Source organism: Heterocephalus glaber, unplaced genomic scaffold, assembly GCF_053883595.1.
Source record: "Heterocephalus glaber isolate CG9 unplaced genomic scaffold, H.glaber_assembly_v1.0 deba00001428, whole genome shotgun sequence".
NCBI classification, from domain to species: Eukaryota; Metazoa; Chordata; class Mammalia; order Rodentia; family Bathyergidae; genus Heterocephalus; species Heterocephalus glaber.
The window spans coordinates 25,768,968-25,791,213 of record NW_028258293.1 but is presented as its reverse complement, the minus strand read 5'-3'; the positions used below and the strand labels follow the sequence as shown (position 1 = coordinate 25,791,213).

The 22,246-nt window shown below is 37.0% G+C and overlaps 1 pseudogene; it reads left to right on the top strand.

Moving 5' to 3' along the window:
* The first annotated feature begins 17,055 nt into the window (after nt 1-17,055).
* LOC110345565 (olfactory receptor OR51C1-like) lies at nt 17,056-18,004 on the top strand (annotated as a pseudogene).
* Nucleotides 18,005-22,246: the final 4,242 nt, after the last annotated feature.

Sequence of the window (22,246 nt, the reverse complement as noted above, 5' to 3'; positions counted from 1 at the left end):
CATTATTGGGGAGACACCAGCTCCAGCACTTTTAATCCTGTTCTAAACAGCCTGTCCTTCTTCTGCAGTTATGTGCTCCACCATTCCTATTTCTTTCACCCTGATGTGATGAGCTATCAGGCATAGAGTGCCAATAAATCTTAATTGTCAACTGGACTGGATTAAGGGACTCTTAGAAAGATGACTGGATTATGGACGTTTTACATTAATCAGTGGATTGATTCACTTTGTTCACAGTACAATGTATTTTTAGGATTGGGACATGATAGTGGATATTGGTCACTAGTGATATGCCTTGTGAGAATCCACCTCTTTCTGGCCCTGTTCCCTTATGCTCCAATTCTCAGAGGTCAGGAAGTGAACAACTTTGCTCCACTGCATCCTTCTGCCATGATGCTTCTGCCTTGGAGCTGGTGGAACAAGGACAGATGCTTCTTACATTGTGAGGTAAAATCAACCTCTTCTCTCTTAAGTTGTAGGTGTCATGGATTTTGATCTAGCAATGGGAAAGCTGACCAATATAAAAAATTGGTTTTGCAGAAGTAGGGTCATGGCTGTGACTATTCTGACCATATGATTTAGCCATATTTGGAACAGGTTTGCAGGAAAAGTTTGAAAACATTTGGAGATGCTGGGTAGAGAAGCCCTAGAATGTTGTAAGCAGTGCTTGAAGTATGATTTTGGTCAGAGCTCAGCAGACCAAAATGCTGATTGGAATATGAACAGCCATGCTTATGCAGTTGCAGGTAAGAGTGAGGACTCTATTGTAACTGGACTAGAATCCATGAATGTTACATTCTGGCAAAGAACTTATGTACATCTTGGCCATGTTCTGAGACCTTGCATAAAGTTGTATTTAAGGGCTATGGACTAATTAATCAGGTGAAAGTGATTTCAAGTTGCTTTTAGCCAGATATATAGTGAGAATTAGGAACATAAAGCAGAGCAGAAAGATTTGAAAAACTTAATTTTTGGTCCAAAAAGAACCCCATGTAAAATTGGAGATAAAGGAGGCATGGTTGCCAAAGATATTATTATTAGTGCCCTTAAAAAGAAACCAAGTACCTTGAACAAGAATAAAAAGATATATGCCTTGAGGGCTTCTCAGGAATCAGGAAGACGCCATCCACTGCAGCTTCAAGGGTGCAAAAGTATAAACCTTTCATGTGAGAAGGGAATCCTTGGGCCCACTGTTCTACAAGAGCCTTCTAGTATATTGGTATTCTAGATTCATTCACCATGCCAAGCCTTTCAGGACCTTAGAGGATGTTGTTGCCATCACCCAAGGGGACCTAGCTACTTCTCAATAAAGTGATAGACTTTGGCACTGTCCACATCATGTTGTGTTGTGGAGGTTTCCACCCAGATTTCAAGGGAAGACCTTGCAGGCCAGGTAATGTGCCTCTGAGAGGTGAATGCATGAAGCTGGGGGCATGAAGCCAAGGGTATAGTGGAGACCCTGCATAGTTCAAGATGCAAGGAATATGGAATGTCAGGGGGAAAAATTGCAGGGGCAAGCAGAGCTAGCCCAAGAGAGAGGCCATGTGGGCTACAACAAGCAAGGCCATTGGGTTGGGCCACCAAAGTTTTTGATGTTCCCATCTCACCTCCACATGTTTCATATGCCAGACATGGATCTACAAGATTTAATGTGTGCCCTGCTGGGATTCAGTCCTACTTTTCTCCAATCCTCCTCTATTGCCCTTTGTGGAATGGGCATGTATATCTTGTACCATTATATCTCAAAATAATGTCATTTGCCTTTTGAATATTACAGAGATTCACAACTAAGAGTTTTCCTTGAGTCTCAGACAAACTTTGTACTTTGACTTTGGAGCAATGTTGGAACTGTGATACTTTGGGGAAGTGATTCTTTTTATCCTTAAATTCTTTCATTGGTACATTTTAGGTATATAATACATTTACATTTATCATTGGGTGCTTGTACCTGTACATGATGTATCTTTGTTTTCATTTCCCCCCCCCCATTACCTGTGTGTCCTTCACCCCCTCCACCCTTCCCTATTTACATAGATTTCCTTTCCATTTTTTTTTTCTATTCTCATAATTTTTCCTTTCCCCTTCCCCTCCAATGACCTCTACCCCTTTGGACCTTTTACTCTTTCAAAGTATCAATTATTCATTATTAATTCTCTTAATCCTTATTTACACTTTCAGTTTCTCACACTAGAGAAATTATTTGGTATTTACACATGTGTGTCCTATTTATTTCACTTAAGAGTATGGGCTTAATATGCATCCATTTAGCTATAAATGTCTCTAGTTTCTCATGTTTTAGGCTGAGTAGTACTCCATTTTATAAAAAACCCACATCTTCTTTATCAGTTTCCAGTTGATAGGCACTTGGGCTGTTTCCAAGCTTTAGCGATTACAAATTGTGCCGCTATAAACATGGGTACACATATATCTCTATGGTACGATTCTTTTAACTCTTTGGGGAAGATACTCAGCAGGGAAATAGCTGGGTCAAATGGGACTTCTAGCCCTAGTTCTTTGAGGTATCTCCACACAGATTTCCATAGTGGTCGCACCAGTTTGCACTCCCACCAACAATGGAGGAGGGTTCCTTTCTCTCCACACCCCCACCAGCATTTGTTATTGGTTGATTTCTTGATAGCAGCCATTCTTTGTGGGGTGAGGTGGAATCTCAGTGTTGTTTTCATCTGCATCTCTTGAATGACCAGTGATGTTGAACATTTTTTCATACGTTTATTTCCTGCTTTTACTTCTTTGTCTGAGAAATGTCTGTTCATTTCAGATGCCCATTTTTGAATTGGGTCTTTGAATTTGGGGGGGGATCTGATTTTTTTCAGTTCATTATATATTCTAGATAGTAGTCCTTTTTCTGAGGTACAGCTGCTACAATTTTTTTTCGCACATTGTAGGTTGTCTGTTAGCTCTGTTGGTGGTTTCTCTTTCAGTGCAGAAGCTTTTTAATGAGATGTGATCCCAGTTGTTGATTCTTTCTACTAGTTCCTGTGCTATTGAGGTTTTGTTCATAAAGTCTTTTTGTATGCCAGTGTCTTCAAGAGTTCTATCTAACTTATCTTCCAGCAAGTTTAGTGTTTCTGTCTTAATATTTAGATCTTTAATCCACTTGGATCTTAGTTTCGTGCATGGTGATAGGTATGGGTCTAGTTTCAATCTTTGGCAGGTTTATTAAATAGGCTATCTTTCCTCCAATGAGGGTGGCTGGCTCCTTTGTCAAAGATGAGGTGGCTGAGTATGTCTGGAGTTGTTTCTGCATCTTCTAATCTATTCCACTGATCCTCGAGTCTGTTTCTTTGCCAGTACCATGCTGTTTTTATCACAGAAGCTTTGTAGTTTAGCTTCAAGTTGGGGATTGTGATACCCCCAGCTATGTCTCTGTTGCCCAGAATTGCTTTTGCTATTCTAGGTTTCTTCTGGTTCCAAATGAATTTTTGGATTGTTTTCTCTAGTTCTGTGAAGTATATTGTTGGAATTTCAATTGGCATTGCATTGAATCTATATAGTAGTTTTGGAAGTATGACCATTTTCACTATATTGCTTCTTCCTACCCAGGAGCAAGGGATGTCTTTCCATTTTCTTATATCCTCCTCAATCTCCTTTTTCAGGTGCTGTAGTTTTCAGTGTAGAGGTCTTTTGCTTCCTTTGTTAGATTGATTCCTAGATATTTCATTTTTTTGGATGCTATTGTAAAAGGAATTGTTTCCCTAATTTCTCTCTCAGTGAGTCTGCTATTTGTGTATAAGAGGCTATTGTGTTTTGAGTGTTGACCTTATATCCAGCTACTCTACTGAATCTGTCAATTAAGTCTAGAAGTCTTCTGGCTGAGTTTTTTGGGTCTTCTATGTAAAGTATCATATCATCAGCAAATAATGACAGTTTCACTTCTTCTTTTCCTATCTTTATTCCTTTTATTTCTTTCTCTTTTCTAATTGCTATGGCTAATGTTTCCAGAACAATATTGAACAGGAGTGGTGATAATGGGCATCCTTGTCTTGTTCCTGATTTTAGTGTGAAAGTTTTCAGTTTTTGATCATTTAGTATGATGTTGGCTCTTGGTTTTACATAGATAGCCTTAGTCAGGTTGAGATAAAGACCTTCCACGCCAATTTTCTGCAGGGTTTTTATCTTGAATGGGTGCTGTATTTTGTCGAATGCCTTTTCTGCATCTATTGAGATGATCATATGCTTTTTGTCCTTGACTCTGTTAATATAGTGTATTACATTTATTGATTTAAGAATGTTGAACCATCCTTGCATCCCTGGGATACATCTGACTTGGTCAGGGTGTATGATCTTCTTGATGACCCTCTGTATTCTGTTTGTCAGTATCTTGTTGAGGATATTTGCATCTAGGTTCATTAGGGAGATTGGCCTCCAGTTTTCTTTTTGGGTTGGGTCTTTCCCTGGTTTTGGAATCAAAGCAACACTTGCTTCCAGGAATGAATTTGGAAGTATTGCATCCCTTTCAATTTCATTGAAGAGTTTAAAGAGTAATGGCAATAGTTCTCCTTTAAATGTCTTGTAGAATTCAGCAGTGAAGCCATCAGGACCTGGGCTTTTCTTTGTTGATAAATATTTTATTACTTTTTCAATTTCACTCATTGTAATTGGGGTGTTTAGAATTTTTATATCTTCTTGATTTAACTTTGGCAATTCGTATGTATCCAGGAATCTGTCCATTTCTTCTGTGTTTTCCATTTTATTAGAGTACAGGTTCTTAAAGTAGGTACTGATGATCCTGTGGATTTCTGCTGGGTCTCTTGTGAGTTTTCCTTTTTCATTCCTAATTGCATGGATTTGAGCCTTTTCTTTTCTTTTTTTGATAAGGTTGGCTACAGGTTTATCAATTTTACTTATTCTTTCAAAAAACCAACTCTTTGGTTCATTAATTTTTGTGTCATTCTCTTAGTCTCCATTGAATTGATTTCTGCTCTGATCTTTATAATTTTCTCTCGTGTGTGAGCTTTGGGTTTGTTATGATCTCCTTTTTCTAGGAGCTTGAGGTTCTACATTAGTTTATTTATCTGAGTTCTCTCTGTTTTCCTAATATTGGCATTCACTGCTATGAATTTCCCACGTAGAACTGCTTTCCTTGTGTACCATAGATTCCTGTATGTTGTACTGGCATTATCATTTACTTGTAGAAACTGTCTAATTTCTTCTTTAATTTCCTCTGTGACCCATTGGTTGTTCAAGAGGGTGTTATTCAATTTCCATGTGTTTGTGGGAGTTTTGCAATTGGAAGTGATTCTTTTTATTTTCAGTTGTATGTACAACTGAAACATCAGGTTGGGGAGATTTATGACCTTGTAATTGTGTTCATTTGGAGATTAAATTTGGTTTAAGATTAAATTTGATTTAAGGATTACATGTCAAACTGACAAAGGGTGGACTTTACCAGTTAATCTTATTTGTCAACTTGACTGGATTAAGATACTCCTGGGAAAGTTATTGGATCATGGGATTCTATACTTATAAGTAGATTAATCCACTGCTGTGCATAGCTGAATGTGCTTTTAGAAGGTGGTGCCCACTTGGAGAAGATGGGTTACTGGAAATGTGCCTTTGGAGAGTATTTCTCTTGCTGGTGCTCTTGCCCTCTGCTCTGCTTCCCAGGTATCAAGAAGTGAGTCACTTTGCTCCATCCTGCCCCCGACATGATTTTTCTGCCTTAGATGGAAGAACAAGGACTAGGAACTCTGAAACGGAGAGGTAAAATAAACATCTACTCCTTTAAGTCATGGGTGTCAGGGATTTTCTCCCAACCACAGAAAAGCTGAGTATACACACAGACTCCAAAATCAGCTGTACCTTTGGCCTGATCATTGTCACCTCTATCACTGCCTTGAACTCTGTCTTGATCTTCATCATCTATGTTCTGATCATGCACTCTGTGCTGGGCTTTGCACCTATGAAGGAGCAGAAAAAGGCTTTTGGCATCTGTATCTCTCACACCAGTGTGTTGGCATCATCCACATCCCCATGTTCAATTTGTTATGGATGCATAGATTTTGGAAGCATGCCCTCCCTTTGTGCACACTCATTGCCAATTCCTCCTTTAATGAATTTCATCCCAGATTTCAAAGGAAGACTCTGAGAGGCCAGGTGATATGTCTCTGACAGGTAGGTGGCAGCTGGAGCAGGTGAAATTCTGCTTATTCTTCCTGTAATGAATCCCCATTCTTCAGTTGAAGACAAAGCAAATTCAAAAGGCTGTTCTTAAGGTATTCCTTTTTAAGCTATTTGTGCATGTTTTAGAGTGCTCTGGGTTTTCAGGACATCTTCCCTGACCCTGTTTGATAATTGACTAGTGTGAATTTCCACTGCACTTTGCTGTTAATGATACTTTCTCTCTATTCTGATGATCTAGTAACTTGCTGATCATACATTTTAGATTATGGATTCTTTGAGGACAGGAACTTCATCTTGTGCACATCTGCCTCAATTATGAATACTGTACCTACCACAATACAGGTTCAGATTAGTCCGCAAGCAGTGACAAATGAAGTCCTACTTTGTGGTCCAGACTCTCACCCACTGTAGAGTACACCAGGTATTTCTCATGCAATATAGGTCAGTAGGAGTCTAGGTTTTAGCAATTCTTACAGTTTGTTGGCAATGATTATTATTACCCAAGATAGATGATTCATGATTGGTGAATATGAATAAGCAAGCACACTAAATTAGAAGAAACAATAATAAAGATAGTACTTTCTTTATTCTTTTATATTAGTGTATGTTTGCAATACATCATAGTTACATTTGCTTTAGAGAATTGCTATATGTATAATTCCTTGGTCATTTTTGTTCCTTTATTCCCCTTCCTACCCTCCCTTCTTCCTCTTCTCTTGATCCCTTTCCTCTTCTCCAAAAATTCTTAATAAAACCCTTGAGGTCATTTTGGTAAATACATTCATATTTTCATTATATATGACTTACTGATTTATTTTCCAAATATTCATCTAAAGTGGAAAAGTTACCTGATTTGATTAGTGCACATTGTACACATGTATTTAAATGCCACACTTTACCACAATATATACTATTGTTTCATGCAAATAAAAAAATTCAAAAAGCTTAAGTATATAGTGATACTAACTATCCTGATTTGATCAGTACACGTTGCATATATGTCCTGAATTTTCACACTATACCCCATAAATTGTACAATTATAATAAGAAGTCTTGAAAATTAATTGTATCTGTTGTAATTGCTGAGTTTAATATCTGTTTCCTCACTGAGTTGTGGGCCGTGGAGGGAAGGGACCCTGTTCTGCTTTTTGTATTATTAGTGAAAAATCTGGAATGTGTTAAGTATTGAATTTACCTAAAGAAAGAATAAATAAAGATTTCTTTGGTTGACTGAGGAACAAAAGTGGAATTTATAGAATCCAATTTAATAATATTGTACATCAGCTGGGTGTGGGAGTAGTGTTGGGATAAGGGATCAACTCATGGAAATTTAGGTGTTTCTATTTGGGGACTGTTACAGATTTACTTTTTTTATTCATTATATTTATTGGTACATTTTAGGTATACAGTATGATGACATTCATCATTGGGATTTGTACCTTTACATGATATATCTTGGTTCTTATTTTTTCCCCATTCCCCTGCCCTCCCAGATTTACTTTTAATGAAATTTTATCAGGAAATAGATGAAAGAATGATAATACTAATCTCCTCTTGGAAACTATAAATGTACATGTAATAAAGTAGAGGGGAAGGAAGTCATAAAGTAGAATGAACCCTTGGGAAGCTTCATGCTCTGGGGGCCACAGCATCTCTACTAGGAGTTTTCTGATTAAAAGATTTCAGGCAGCCTGAGATGTGGCTCCTAATATATGCTACCTATTTGTGAGCAAAGTATTTTCTTTGTTCTTCAGGTACTTTCCTGCAAAAAAGACAAGGAAAAACACACTTCTAAAAATTGTAAGTAGAACTGCTGAATTCAGGGGCTTTCTACATACTGTTTAGGAGTGAGGAATATTTTATAAACTACAACATCTTTCATGGCTTCCTAAGGAAAACTATGGAAAGCTCTTATCTAAAATCTGAATTTTGGGGGCATTTGATTCTAACTTAAGGGTTGTAGTTGTATTACTGCTTGGAATATGCCCATGCTATTCTGAGTTTTCTGATTAGTTGTATCACACTTCAAAACTGTTACAGTCTGTGTCTACTCTCAACACTGGCCACTGGTGCTATCACTTTCATCTTCATTTTCCATTATCCAATTCCTCTCAATTCTAATGTACTGATCAGCATATTAGATGATTCACAAATGGTATCTCATTGAATCTTTACAAATTAAAGCCATTGCTGAGCTACCATCAGAAGTGGGTTCTTATCTAAAGGGCTCATTTGGAGAACCTGGTCTGGTTGTTGGAATAGACAACATTGGAGCTTTGTTTTGTCTGACACCATAACCTATTGCTGACTCTATAATTAACAAAGGTTAACTCAAGCTGAGCATAGAATCTGCAGCATGCTGTTATAGTGGCAATGGGGTATTATCTTCTGTAAGAGGAATCACCACCAGTAAGTTAAGGAGCACAGAAAATTTAATCCTTACATCTGAATACAGAATTGCATGATAAAGAAATAGGTCTTGTTTCAAGCTGCTGAGTTTTTATTAACTTTCAATGCAGCCTAATACAGCAGAATATGTTTGATTCAAAAAGTAGAAACCAGATTTCCACTAAGTGCATAAACCATTAAAGAGGCAAATGTGAATAGGCAATTAACATTATGAGCTGTTGGGGGAAGAAAAGGAGATACATTTAATAGGGATGCATGGTTAAGAAGCAGCTTGCTGTTTCTTAAGGTTATGTTTCAGTTGAGGAAGAAATCATGTTTACATTGATTGTGGTAATGGTATAAATTCTCTATCCTTTTGATTTTGGCAAGAAAATTCCATGCTTGATCCCTGTTGCCTCTTACTCACACCTTTTACTACCTTGTATCTGACACTTTAATGGCATTTCTGTACTATCTGAAACTCTAATGCCTTTAGATATGTTCATGAATTCTTTCATAATCATTTTATTATCAGCCTCTGCAAAATATTCTTTTCTTAGAGAAGCCTTTTAATACATTCACCCACAACTTTCTAATATGCGTGACCTCAGTGTTTGAAACACAACCCCACTTTTTGTATTTATTGTGTTGCATTGTGTTTGCTTGATTACACATCTGTTTTCTGATCTATCCAATCTTTTTCCTAGATTTCATCAAGGGCAGGTACAATATTGCACTTGATATTATATCCTTATTCTGAGTCATGGCTTGGAATCAGTATTGTTAAACTAAACTAACATCCAAAATTGATTGAGAAGCTAGGTAGTAGGGCAGCCTGGAAACAAAATGAGAGTTCCTCTTTTGAATCGGGAAAGATGAAAAATGGATGATAAAACTATAACTGTGGAGAAAACAGAAATCAAACAAAGAAGAGATATTAAACAGTGGGTGTCATTTAGTCATGCTTTGAAAATATTTCATGTCTTTCTCTTAGCTATCAGACAGAAGGACAAATAGATAAGTGAGAACAAGTGAAAACACATAGAAAAAGGAAGGGTAAGAAATATTTGCAATAATTTTAACTTTAATTTTTCTCTTAAAGTGACAATAGCTATCATTTATGAACTTTTACCATAGTAAAAGTTCTGGATATTTTCAAATCCATTAACTAAGGTAATGCTATAGATATCATAGCATACCACTGTATACATATTGTTACTTTAGAGATAAGGAAGATTAGGTTTATAGAATTTAGTAATTTGTAATAAGGTAATCTAACTGGTAAATGCCAGATCATTAGAATCCATTCAATGTTTAGATTATGCAGTTGTAAAAAAAATGACTAGAATTGAAGGACAAAAATACATAACACAGGCAGCTTGAAGCTCTGCGGCTGTCCTGGGCCCCGCCCACACCACGGTGAGATCCCAGGGGCATCTTGCAGCCCCACCCCCATCCCACACTCTCCAAGCTTGACCAGCCGGGTGAGACGAGCAGCTTGGCTGGGCCCCGCCTACGCCATGGTGAGGTCCAGCTGGGGGAGCGCCCCCAAGGCCCAATCCCCCCCCCCCCCATCGCCTCTGGCCTTCTGGCTTTTCTGCTACCTGGTCCCACACTACAGAGGCACAGGAGATTATAAAGGCCCTTGTCCTGAGCGCCACAGATAGAGCAGAAGTTAGTAACAGAAAGAGGGCTTCTCAGGCTCCTCGATGAAAACTGAAGCTCAGCGGAAAAGTAAAGAGAATCTACAATAAAGGCACATCAGACCACTGTACTTGCTCTGCTGCTGGCTTGCTGAGACTCGTTGACTCGTATACACACACGGATTCCTACGTGGCCTACTGTGACAGCAGAGACATACCCTGAAGGAGGCTCATAATTTTTATTGCTATTTGCAAAAAAGAAAAAAAACATTTTTTTCTTTTAGTTTTAATTCTTAATTTTTACTTTTTTTTAACTCTTCAAATTTTAACTTTTCTTTCCTTTATCTTTTCTTTCTCTCTGTCACTCATTCTCTCGCTGTCCCACATTGCTCTTCTTCTCCCCATTTGTTCCTTTCTGCACTGAATTCAGATTTCTCCCTTACTGTTCTTTTCTTCTCTTTTTCCTTCTCTTATCATTAGGTTTAAAGGAAAGTAAATTTGGTATCTAGCCTCCTTGTTGCTGTTAGGTGATTCTATTCACATCTTTGTTCTTTCATTCTGCCTTTTTCTCTTGCCTTTAACAACTTCTTAGAGTTTGTGTGATCTTTCTGTGTCTTCTGGCCTCACCACTAATCTTACCTGTTCTTTTTACCTGTCCCTCCCTCTCCAACTCCTTGTAACTCCCCACCCTGAAGGGGAAAGATGCTATATTGAAAAGGTTATTCATTATAAACTTATGTTGGGTTTTAATTTAACTCACATAGCTAAATGTGATAGATTAAAAACTACCACAAATTGTCATTTTCTAAGCTGTGCTTGATGCTATGGTATTGCTGACTATATCATTTGGGCTAACATGTTGTGATTAATCTAATTAGTTTTCCTTCCTGGTATAAGGAAAATGAAACAGCCTTAGAGTTATTAGAGCCGCAAAACCCAAACACAAGCTATATCTGGAAGACACCTCTGAAAAGCAATCATTCCACAAGGGTTTTAAACACAAGCAACAAAGATACCTACATTAAGCAATTTTGAAATATCAACCCAGGAATTAAACCAAGGACAGCACCAAAAACAAAAATGGGAAGACACTTAAGCAAGGCAGAAACGCAGGCTGCCACACCACAGAAAGGAAATTCTGGGGAAAATGAGGTGGAAAAGTCTGATAAGCAACCACTTGGATGCCCTGAACTGATAGCACAGGAAGAAACAAAGCAGATACATGAGGCTCTAGAAAAATTCAAAACAGAAATAATCTCCCAGATAAATACAGACCTGGTGAGCAGAGTGAAAGACATGATTAGAGGCTCTAGAGCAGAAACAGATAAGAAAATAGATGAGATCAGAAACATGCTGGAAGCCATGAATGCCCAGCATAAGAAAGAAATGGAAAACATGAAACAGATTCAAACAGATATTCAGGAGATTAAAAACTCCATTGAAAGCATACAGAGCAGACTAAGAGAATCTGAAGACAGAATATCAGATATAGAAGACAGGGTTGTGGTTAAGGACTATGAAAACAGAGATTTCTTAAAGATAGTAAGGGACCATGAGAAATCAATCCAACAGCTGCTAGATGATGCAAAGAAGAATAACATAAGACTCATAGGACTCCACAAAAAAACAGGAGAAAGTACAATTGACATAAAAAAACTTCACAGAAGTAATAGTAGAAAACTTCCCAGACAGAGGTGGAGAATTGGACATACAGATAAGCGAGGCATACAGAACTCCATCCAGCCATGACCAAAAAAAAAAATCTACACCTAGCCATGTAATAGTCAAGATCCCAGAAACCCAACAGAAGAACAAAATTCTACAGGCAGTTAGAGAAAAGAAACAAATCACCTACAAAGGAAAGCCCATCAGAATCACGGCAGACTTCTCAACACAAACCCTCAAATCAAGGAGAGCCTGGAGTGAAGTATTTCAAGCCCTAAATGAAAATAACTTCCAACCTAGACTGTTGTATCTGGCAAAATTATCTTTCAAAATCGATGGGGAAATTAGATACTTTCATGACAAAGAACATCTGAGAAATTTCGTGAAGCACTCCAAACAATTTTAAGCAATATCCTAGAAAAAGACAATGAAGGTCACAACTCCATGAGGCCAAGCAGAGAGAAGGCACCACACAAGGTAAGACACTAAAGCAAAAGGGGGGAAAGTAAGAAATAAAAGAGCCGACAACAGTAAAACATCATGACAAGGATGAGTCAATATCTCTCAATTATAACTATCAATGTTAATGGCCTCAATTCACCAATCAAAAGAAATAGACTGACAGAATGGATTAAGGAACAAAGCCCAGCAATATGGTGTATACAAGAAACACACCTAACTCAAAAGGAGATCAATAGACTGAAAGTAAAAGGATGGAAAACAGTTCTCCACGCGACAGGAACCCAGAAAAAAGCAGGCATAGCAATCTTATTTGCAGACAAAGTAGATTTCAAACCAAAACTAATTAAGAGAGACAAAGATGGTCACTACATCCTTGTGAAGGGAACAATCCAAGAGGAAGAGACAATCCTAAATATATATGCACCAAATATGAATGCCCCCAACTATACAGAACAAATATTAATGGACATGAAAAACCAAATAAGCACTAACACAATTGTAGTGAGGGACCTCAATAACCCACTATCACAAATAGACAGATCAACTAGAAAAAAAATTAACAGTGAAATTATAGAACTCAGAGAAGCTATTGAACAAATGGACTTAATAGATGTTTACAGAGTGTTCCACCCCACGAAATCAGAATACACATTCTTTTCAGCTGCACATGGATCATTCTCCAAAATAGATCACATGCTAGTTCATAGGACATATCTAATTAAATATAAAAGAACTGAAGTTATCCCCTGTATATTATCAGACCATAGTGCAATAAAATTGGAGATCAATAACATAAGAAACTGCAAAACTCCCACAAACACATGGAAATTGAACAACACACTCCTGAACAACCAGTGGGTCACAGAGGAAATTAAAGAAGAAATTAGACAGTTTCTACAAGTACATGATAATGCCAGTACAATGTACAGGAATCTGCGGGACACAATGAAAGCAGTTCTATGTGGGAAATTCATAGTAGTGAATGCCCATATTAGGACAACAGAGAAAACTCAGATAAATAACCTAATGCAGAACCTCAAGCTCCTAGAAAAAGAAGAGCATAACAAACCCAAAGCTTGTACAAGAAAGGAAATTATAAAGAGCTGAGCAGAAATCAATGCAATCGAGACTAAGAGAATGATACCAAAAAAATCAATGAATCAAAGAGTTGGTTTTTTGAAAGAATAAATAAAATCGATAAACCTTTAGACAACTTTACCAAAAAAATGAAAGAAAAGGCTCAAATCCATGCAATTAAGAATGAAAAAGGTGAAGCCACAACAAATCCAGCAGAAATCCAGAGATTTCTAATAAAATGGAAAGCACAGAAGAAATGGACAGATTCCTGGATACATATGAAATGCCAAAATTAAATGAAGAAGATATAGAAATTCTAAACACCCCAATAACAATGAGTGAGATTGAAAATCTAATCAAAAACGTACCAATGAAGAAAAGCCTAGGTCCTGATGGCTTCACTGCTGAATTCTACAAGACATTTAAAGAAGAACTATTGCCATTACTCTTTAAACTCATCAAGAAAATTGAAAGGGAAGCAAGGCTTCCAAATTCATTCTGAGAAGCAAGTGTTGCTTTGATCCCAAAACCAGGGAAAGACCCAACTCAAAAAGAGAACTACAGGCCAATCTCCCTAATGAACCTAGATGCAAATATCCTCAACAAGATACTGGCAAACAGAATACAGAGGGTCATCAAGAAGATCATACACCCTGACCAAGTCAGATGTATCCCAGGGATGCAAGGATGGTCCAACATCCATAAATCAATAAATGCAATACACTATATTAATGGAGTCAAGGACAAAAACCACATGATCATCTCAATAGATGCAGAAAAGGCATTCGACAAAATACAGCACCCATTCAAGATAAAAACGCTACAGAAAATTGGAATAGAAGGTCTTTATCTTAACCTGATTAAGGCTATCTATGTAAAACCAAGAGCCAACATCATACTAAATGATCAAAAACTGAAAACTTTCACACTAAAATCAGGAACAAGACAAGGATGCCCACTGTCACCACTCCTGTTCAATATTGTTCTGGAAACATTAGCCATAGCAATTAGAAAAGAGAAAGAAATAAAAGGAATAAAGATAGGAAAGGAAGAAGTGAAACTGTCATTATTTGCTGATGATATGATACTTTACATAGAAGACCCAAAAAACTCAGCCAGAAGACTTCTAGACTTAATTGACAGATTCAGTAGAGTAGCTGGATATAAGGTCAACACTCAAAACACAATAGCCTCTTATACACAAATAGCAGACTCACTGAGAGAGAAATTAGGGAAACAATTCCTTTTACAATAGCATCCAAAAAAATGAAATATCTAGGAATCAATCTAACAAAGGAAGCAAAAGACCTCTACACTGAAAACTACAGCACCTGAAAAAGGAGATTGAGGAGGATATAAGAAAATGGAAAGACATCCCTTGCTCCTGGGTAGGAAGAAGCAATATAGTGAAAATGGTCATACTTCCAAAACTACTATATAGATTCAATGCAATGCCAATTGAAATTCCAACAATATACTTCACAGAACTAGAGAAAACAATCCAAAAATTCATTTGGAACCAGAAGAAACCTAGAATAGCAAAAGCAATTCTGGGCAACAGAGACATAGCTGGGGGTATCACAATCCCCAACTTGAAGCTAAACTACAAAGCTTCTGTGATAAAAACAGCATGGTACTGGCAAAGAAACAGACTCGAGGATCAGTGGAATAGATTAGAAGATGCAGAAACAACTCCAGACATACTCAGCCACCTCATCTTTGACAAAGGAGCCAGCCACCCTCATTGGAGGAAAGATAGCCTATTTAATAAATTGTGTTGGAAAAACTGGATTTCAACCTGCCAAAGATTGAAACTAGACCCATACCTATCACCATGCACTAAACTAAGATCCAAGTGGATTAAAGATCTAAATATTAAGACAGAAACTCTAAACTTGCTGGAAAATAAGTTAGATAGAACTCTTGATGACATTGTCATAGGAAAAGACTTTATGAAAATATCTTCAGTAGCACGGGAGCTAGCACAAAGAATCAACTGGCATCTCATCATATTAAAAAGCTTCTTCACTGCAAGAGAAACTACCAACAGAGCTAAGAGACAACCTACAATGTGGAAAGAAATTTTTAGCAGCTGTACCTCAAACAAAGGTCTGCTATCGAGAGTATATAATGAACTGAAAAAAATCAGACCCCCCCCAAATTCAAAGACCCAATTCAAAATGGGCATCCAAAATGAACCAACATTTCTCAGAAAAAGAAGTAAAAACAGCAAATAAATATATGAAAAAATGTTCAACATCACTGATCATTTGAGAGATGCAGATGAAAACAGCACTGAGATTCCACCTCACCCCAGAAAGAATGGCTGCTATCAAGAAATCAACCAATAACAAATGCTGGTGGGGGTGTGGAGAGAAAGGAACCCTTCTCCATTGTTGGTGGGAATGTAGATTGGTTTCAACTACTGTGGAAATCAATATGGAGATACCTCAAAGAACTAGGACTACAGGTCCCATTTGACCCAGCTATTCCCCTACTGGGAATCTTCCCCAAAGAATTAAAAGAATCATACCACAACGATATATGTGCACCTATGTTTATAGCGGCAGAGTTTGTAATAGCTAAAGCTTGGAAACAGCCCATGTGCCCATCAACTGGAAACTGGATAAAGAATATGTGGGCTTTTTTTTTTTTTTTTTTAAATAAAATGGAGTACTACTCAGCCATAAAGAATGAGAAACTAGAGACATTTATGGCTAAATGGATGCATATTGAGGCCATACTCTTAAGTGAAATAAATAGGACACACATGTGTAAATACTGAATAGTATCTGTAGTGTGAGAAATTGAAACTGTAAATAAGGATGAAAATGACTAAAATGAATAATTGATAATTTGAAATAGGAAAAGGTCCAAGGGTTAGGGGATGGCAGGAGGGGAAGGGGAAAGGGAAGAAGGGAAAGGAAAAATTATGAGAAAGAAAAAAAATGGAATCAAAGTCTTTGTAAATCGGGAAGGGTGGAGGGGGTGAAGGGTACAGGTAATGGGAGCAAAAATAAGAACTAAGATTCATCATGTACAAGCACCCAATGATAAATGTAAATGTATTGTATACCTAAAATGTACCAATAAATATATATATAAATTAAAAAAGCATAACACAAAAGTAACCATAACATATATATTAGCAATCTTCTGTACTCAAATAATTCTATTTGTAATTGTCTTAATTGCTTCTACTTGCTATGTGATATCAAAATTGCTTAGATATAGTTCAAGTTTTGATATTACAAACCAACAGAATTATTGTGTATGCTGTTTACTACTTATCTAAAATTTTATAAAAACTCCTGCGTACATTTGTACCAATATTTACTAACTGATTGCCACCTTAAATTCAGGAATTAATGTGATAATATCTCATCCTCATTACTAGTCAAACAAGTACACATATATAAAATGGAATGTTTGCATTGTTTGCTTTTCTATAAATTCTAAATCCTCATGTAATTGTCCATATCCTGTTTTCTGCTTTTTAATTTGAGGTGTATTTTTAAACCAGTTTTAATGAACTGTTTATATAATATAGATATTGGATTTTAGAAATGGTTACCTGGTGAAATAATTAATTAGTTTAAATGTATAATAAATAAATGTTAAATACATTTTATTATCACAGAACACTCAGCTTAAGATTTTTCACTTTGAGACCAATATGGCAACTTTCCAGAACATCACATCCTCTCCCGTTATCTTCCTGCTAACTGGTGTTCCTGGGCTGGAAGCCTTCCACACCTGGATCTCCATTCCTTTCTGCCTTCTCTATGGAACTGCCTTTTTGGGGAACAGCCTGATTCTCTTCGTCATTATCACTCAGCCCAGTCTCCATGAACCCATGTATTATTTCCTCTCCATGCTGTCCACCACTGACCTCGGGCTGTCCATATCCACACTGGCCACCATGTTGGGTATATTCTGGTTCAATGTCAGGGAGATCAGCTTCAATGCCTGCCTGTCCCAGATGTTCTTCATTCAACTGTTCACTGTCATGGAATCCTCTGTGTTGTTGGCTATGGCTTTTGATCGTTTTGTGGCCATCTCTAATCCCCTTAGGTATTCTTCTGTTTTAACTGACATTAAAATAGCACAGATTGGAATAGCAATCATCACCAGGGGGATACTGATACTGACTCCCATGGTAGTGCTTCTTAAAAGATTGTCCTTCTGCGGCAGCCATGTTCTCCACCACTCTTACTGCTTCCATCCTGATGTGATGAAGCTGTCTTGCAGTCACCAAGATCAACAGTGCAGTTGGCCTGACTGCTCTCATCAACACTGCTGGGATGGACTCCATCTTCATTGTCCTTTCCTATGTTTTGATCATTAGGACTGTCCTCAGCATCGCCTCCCCAGAGGAGAGGAAGAAGGCCTTCAGCACATGTATCTCCCATATTGGGGCTGTGGCTGTATTCTACATTCCACTGATTAGTCTGTCCTTTGTTCACAGATTTGGGAAACGAACCCCACCCTACATGCATACTCTGATTGCCAGTGCCTACCTGCTGTTCCCTCCTGTAATGAACCCCATCATCTACAGTGTGAAGATCAAGCAGATACAAATGGCTGTGCTGAAAGTTCTCTATTCTAGCACGACAAAGACCTAGAAATTTCTTTGCACTTTTTCTCTTCTCTGTCCTTGTGAGGATGAGGACCATGCCATTCAAAGAGTTTAAAATATTTAGAGTGATGCTTTTTTTCAAAATTTTCCAAAGGTAACTGTAGTTTTAAACAAGGAGACTATAAGTTAAAAGAGACTGATATGAATGAGAGATTTTCAAACTATGGTTATTTTCCTAAAATAGTCACAATGATAATGAGAGCATTTCTTCCATTACAATGAAAAATTTTCAGTGATTTAGATAACCAATGACCCAACTTAGTTTTCAAATGAGAATTGTCTTGTGTTTCCTTTTTAACTGAAAAAACATTAAGTGTCTCATTATTGATTTATATTTCTTCTTTACTAAGAGAAATAGAATCACTCCTGGTCACAAATGGGAAGAAAATGTGCATTAAAATTCCAAATTACTAAAACTTATAATATAAATCTATCACAGACAACAAGCATTACTCATGTTACTTAACTGTTCAAAATATTTGTACTTTCCCTCTTTGCCTCTGGCTTCCCTGACCCCCTCATTCAACAGAGAGAATCATCATTAATCAGTGTCTTTTTGCCTTATCAGAAATTTACTATTATTTGGTAAAATAATTGTCCTTTCTTCTAGCTCTCCAGAATGATTTGTAGCATAAGCCTCTATCAAAAACAATGCTATTGTATTCAACTTCAATCTATAGTGTCTGTAGTAGTACTAAATCCATGCTTAAAACTTAGTGTGTGCATGGTTTTAGGAAATATCTTCTCCACATAAATTAATTTTTTTGAAGCCTCACAATTAGCAGAAAGTAACTATAGAAATATTTTCATCCAGATGAATTTGCAGTGCTCTGTTTGGCGTTCTTCTCAAGGAAATTTGTAGTAGGTATGGCAGTCATACTTTATGTGGAAGTTGCATCAGTTATGAACACAGAACATTTAATAAAAGGAACCAGCTATATAGGCACTGAAGAACAGAAAAGGCAAGAGGGAAACAGCAACAATACCAAGATAATTTCTTTCAGAGAGTTATATATAAAAATTACACAGTGGAGTATGAGGTGATAAAGGATGCTTTCTGTATAAATGAACCCAATAGCGTAGATTTCATTAATTACTATATTGCATTGTTAAAGTTGGACTTTTCCTCTCTAGAATGATTGAGGTAGGAAAACTACAGATTCTGAATTCCAATGTAAGTTGTCAGTTTATGAGGATGGAATTCAGGTTAGATGCGAATGAGAATAAATAATTTACAAAAGAATGAAGAGGTGATTACAGTCAAAGATAACAAACTGAAGTGAAATTTATGATTCTGTCATTTTGCTTACTGTTCTGCATACATGAGGAATCACAGATACATAAATAGAATAATCTTATTGTCATCTTGAAGATACAGACATCCTTCTATACACCCTAGTGCTGTGTTCACTTAGGATCTTAAGCAAGAGACAAGTGGCCTTTTTGTGAGAATTGTCACCTGTGTTGTCTTAGACTCATTTTCTAAGAAGCAATTTTCTTTTTCTGAAGGCAGAGGATTTTGATACAGAAGTAGTATGGACAGAGTATCCTTTGACAGAGGTAGAATGGGTTTTTTCAGTAATATTTAATTTTTGCTTTATTTTTTACTAGTGTACGTTTGCAGTACATAAGTACTATATTCATTATGGCGAGTTGGTACATGCATATAGGGTATCTTAATTCTTTTTATCTTACCTCTCCCCTTTTTCCCCTCCCTGCTCCCTCCATCCCTTAGTCCCTTCTCTTTTGCAAAAGGTCCATCTTCCTGTTTCCTATACATATCTTTTATTTTGCTCTTTAAGTTATTTAAGTTTCTCAAATAAAAGAAACTGTGTGATATTTAAGCTCATGCATGAGTTCATGATTTATTTCACTAGACTTAATGGTCTCAAGGTAAATGCATTCCTACAAATGATTCAAGTTTATCTTTCTTTATAGCAGAGTAGTACTCCATTGTGTATAATACCACATTTTCTTTATCCATTTATCTGTTGATGGACATGTAGGCTGGTTCCACTATTTAGCTATTATGAGTTGCACTGCTATAAACATGGGTGTGCATGTATCACTGTAATATGATGTCTTTAACTCTTTTGAGAAGATACCTACAAGGGGAAAGAACTGGTTCAAATGGAATTTCTAGTTTTAGATTTTGAGAAATATAAGATTTGTGAGGAGGACTACTCCTGAGAAAGCCATGTTAGATGGTCAATATCTCCCTCACCAAAGGAGAAAGGGTAGAGTGGGTGGGGAGAGATGCACTAGTGCCTTTCAGAGTGAGCTGGGAAGTTCAGTGGAGCAATGATTGATTCCATCTGAGAAAATTAAAGAGTCAGAAAAGGGATCAGGGACTTTCTGTAGTAGTAGAAGAATGATAATTATTGTTTTACATATTGAATCCCACTTCTCTCCCAAGGTTTATATGTGCAAAAAATGTGAGTTCGTCCTGTGGCTCCATGTGAATATAAGAGGACCAGAAAGAGTATTCTTTTAGATCATGTCCAGAGGTACAGCAGAACCTCAGTAGAAGAGAATGGGAAGTAGCCTTTAGCCAGTACAGTATCAGGAAATAAAAAATACCTACTAGGTCAAAAGGATGTCCATGAGAAACCAGGACTGTTATTTGGAGATTTCTGATGAACTTATAAATGGGGGGGGGGAGAGGGAGTTTTAAACCTGGTAAATATGAAAACATCTTATGACAATACTATATAAGTGTAAAACTTTGCTGTTGGTCAATTGGTATTACTTCTTTCTTTTTCCTTTTAACTTTGATATTGGCCTTGTTCAAAATAATAGCTAGTAAGATGTGCATGTAAAAGATAGAAGAAGCCAAGTACAGCATGCTTTGGATTTCCAGAAGCCTCACTGCAGCCAGCTTTAGCTCAGATAGTAGGAACTGGAATTGTCTTTAAATGAAGATTCAAGTGTTGGTTAATTTTTGAACTGCATTTTGTCAGTTTCTAAATTGAAAATGTTTTATGACTTAAAGTCTATTTTCTAGCATAAATAGTTAAATTTATGTTGCTTGCCATCATTTTCATTCAGGAGCAAGAAAGGATGTTTTCCACTGAGAAGCTATAAAGAGCCTGAGGGAGAAAAATCAGCTGCACTTTTTGAAGAAAACAGTCCATGCATACTGTATGTCCATCAACATCAGCTACATTATAAAAATCTATGTACATCACCTCTTACTTTCAAGTGGATCATTTAGATGGTGATATGGCTCTTTTGGACAGTTTAATAGCATTTGCTAAAATGTTTGCTTCCATTCATTAAACATTTATAAATAGCAAATATAAACATTTTATTACTTCAAAAGAATTTTTATGGGCACAGTTGAAAAAAATCTTTTTCTAACTGTCTGGCACAGAGCCAGGTACCTGATAATCTTTATAGAAAAGTACCCAGTTTTCTTCAGTGTTAATCAAGAAATCATAGGAGAAAACAATAAATCCTCAATTTACAGTTATTAAGTTACTAAATATTTAAGTGATATGTCTTAATATTTTGAAGTATAGGTGAAAAGAATATACTCACTTCAGAGTGAGTGTAAACTGTACAGCTCCCCTGAGACAGTATAAACGTTATATTATCCAGCTAGTCTAATTAGAGTGATGTAAGTGAATAATAAAATATGAAAAATAATTATTAATAAAGATGATACTCACATTTTCATATGGCATGAAAAAGTGAAAAGGGCATAACTCAATAACTTAATTTTACACTTGATCTTAGCCAAAAGGTTGAGAAACGATCAATAACTTAATTTTAGTGAAGTAGTTCAACATGTTATGGAATAATCTCTTGTAACTAAGAAGAAATTAATATGCACAGTTATAAATTTTTTTATCGGGAAGTCCTCTTTGCCCTAGGTTTTCAGAGTGTTGCCTGCTGACAGCTCATGGCTGTGTCTGTCTCTGGGACTTGATCTAATCTTTACGGAGTTAAAGCATAATAGTCACACCCTTCTCTAGAGGTACAGATCCACTGACTGGTCAGTTTAAGAGCATGAGGCCGGTCCTCCTTCACTTGGCCACTTTGAGGGTCCATTCTAGCTCTAGAGCTCCCATGGGCCTTGCTGAGGCCTCCAAGTGTGACGCAGTGCAGTATCTGCTTTTGCCCAATGAGACCTCCTTTTCTCCTACAGATGCAATTATTCCACAAAGTACAGTTCAGTGTTCCCTATACATGAGTATCCATTCGGAGACTTTTATGTTTTGGCACT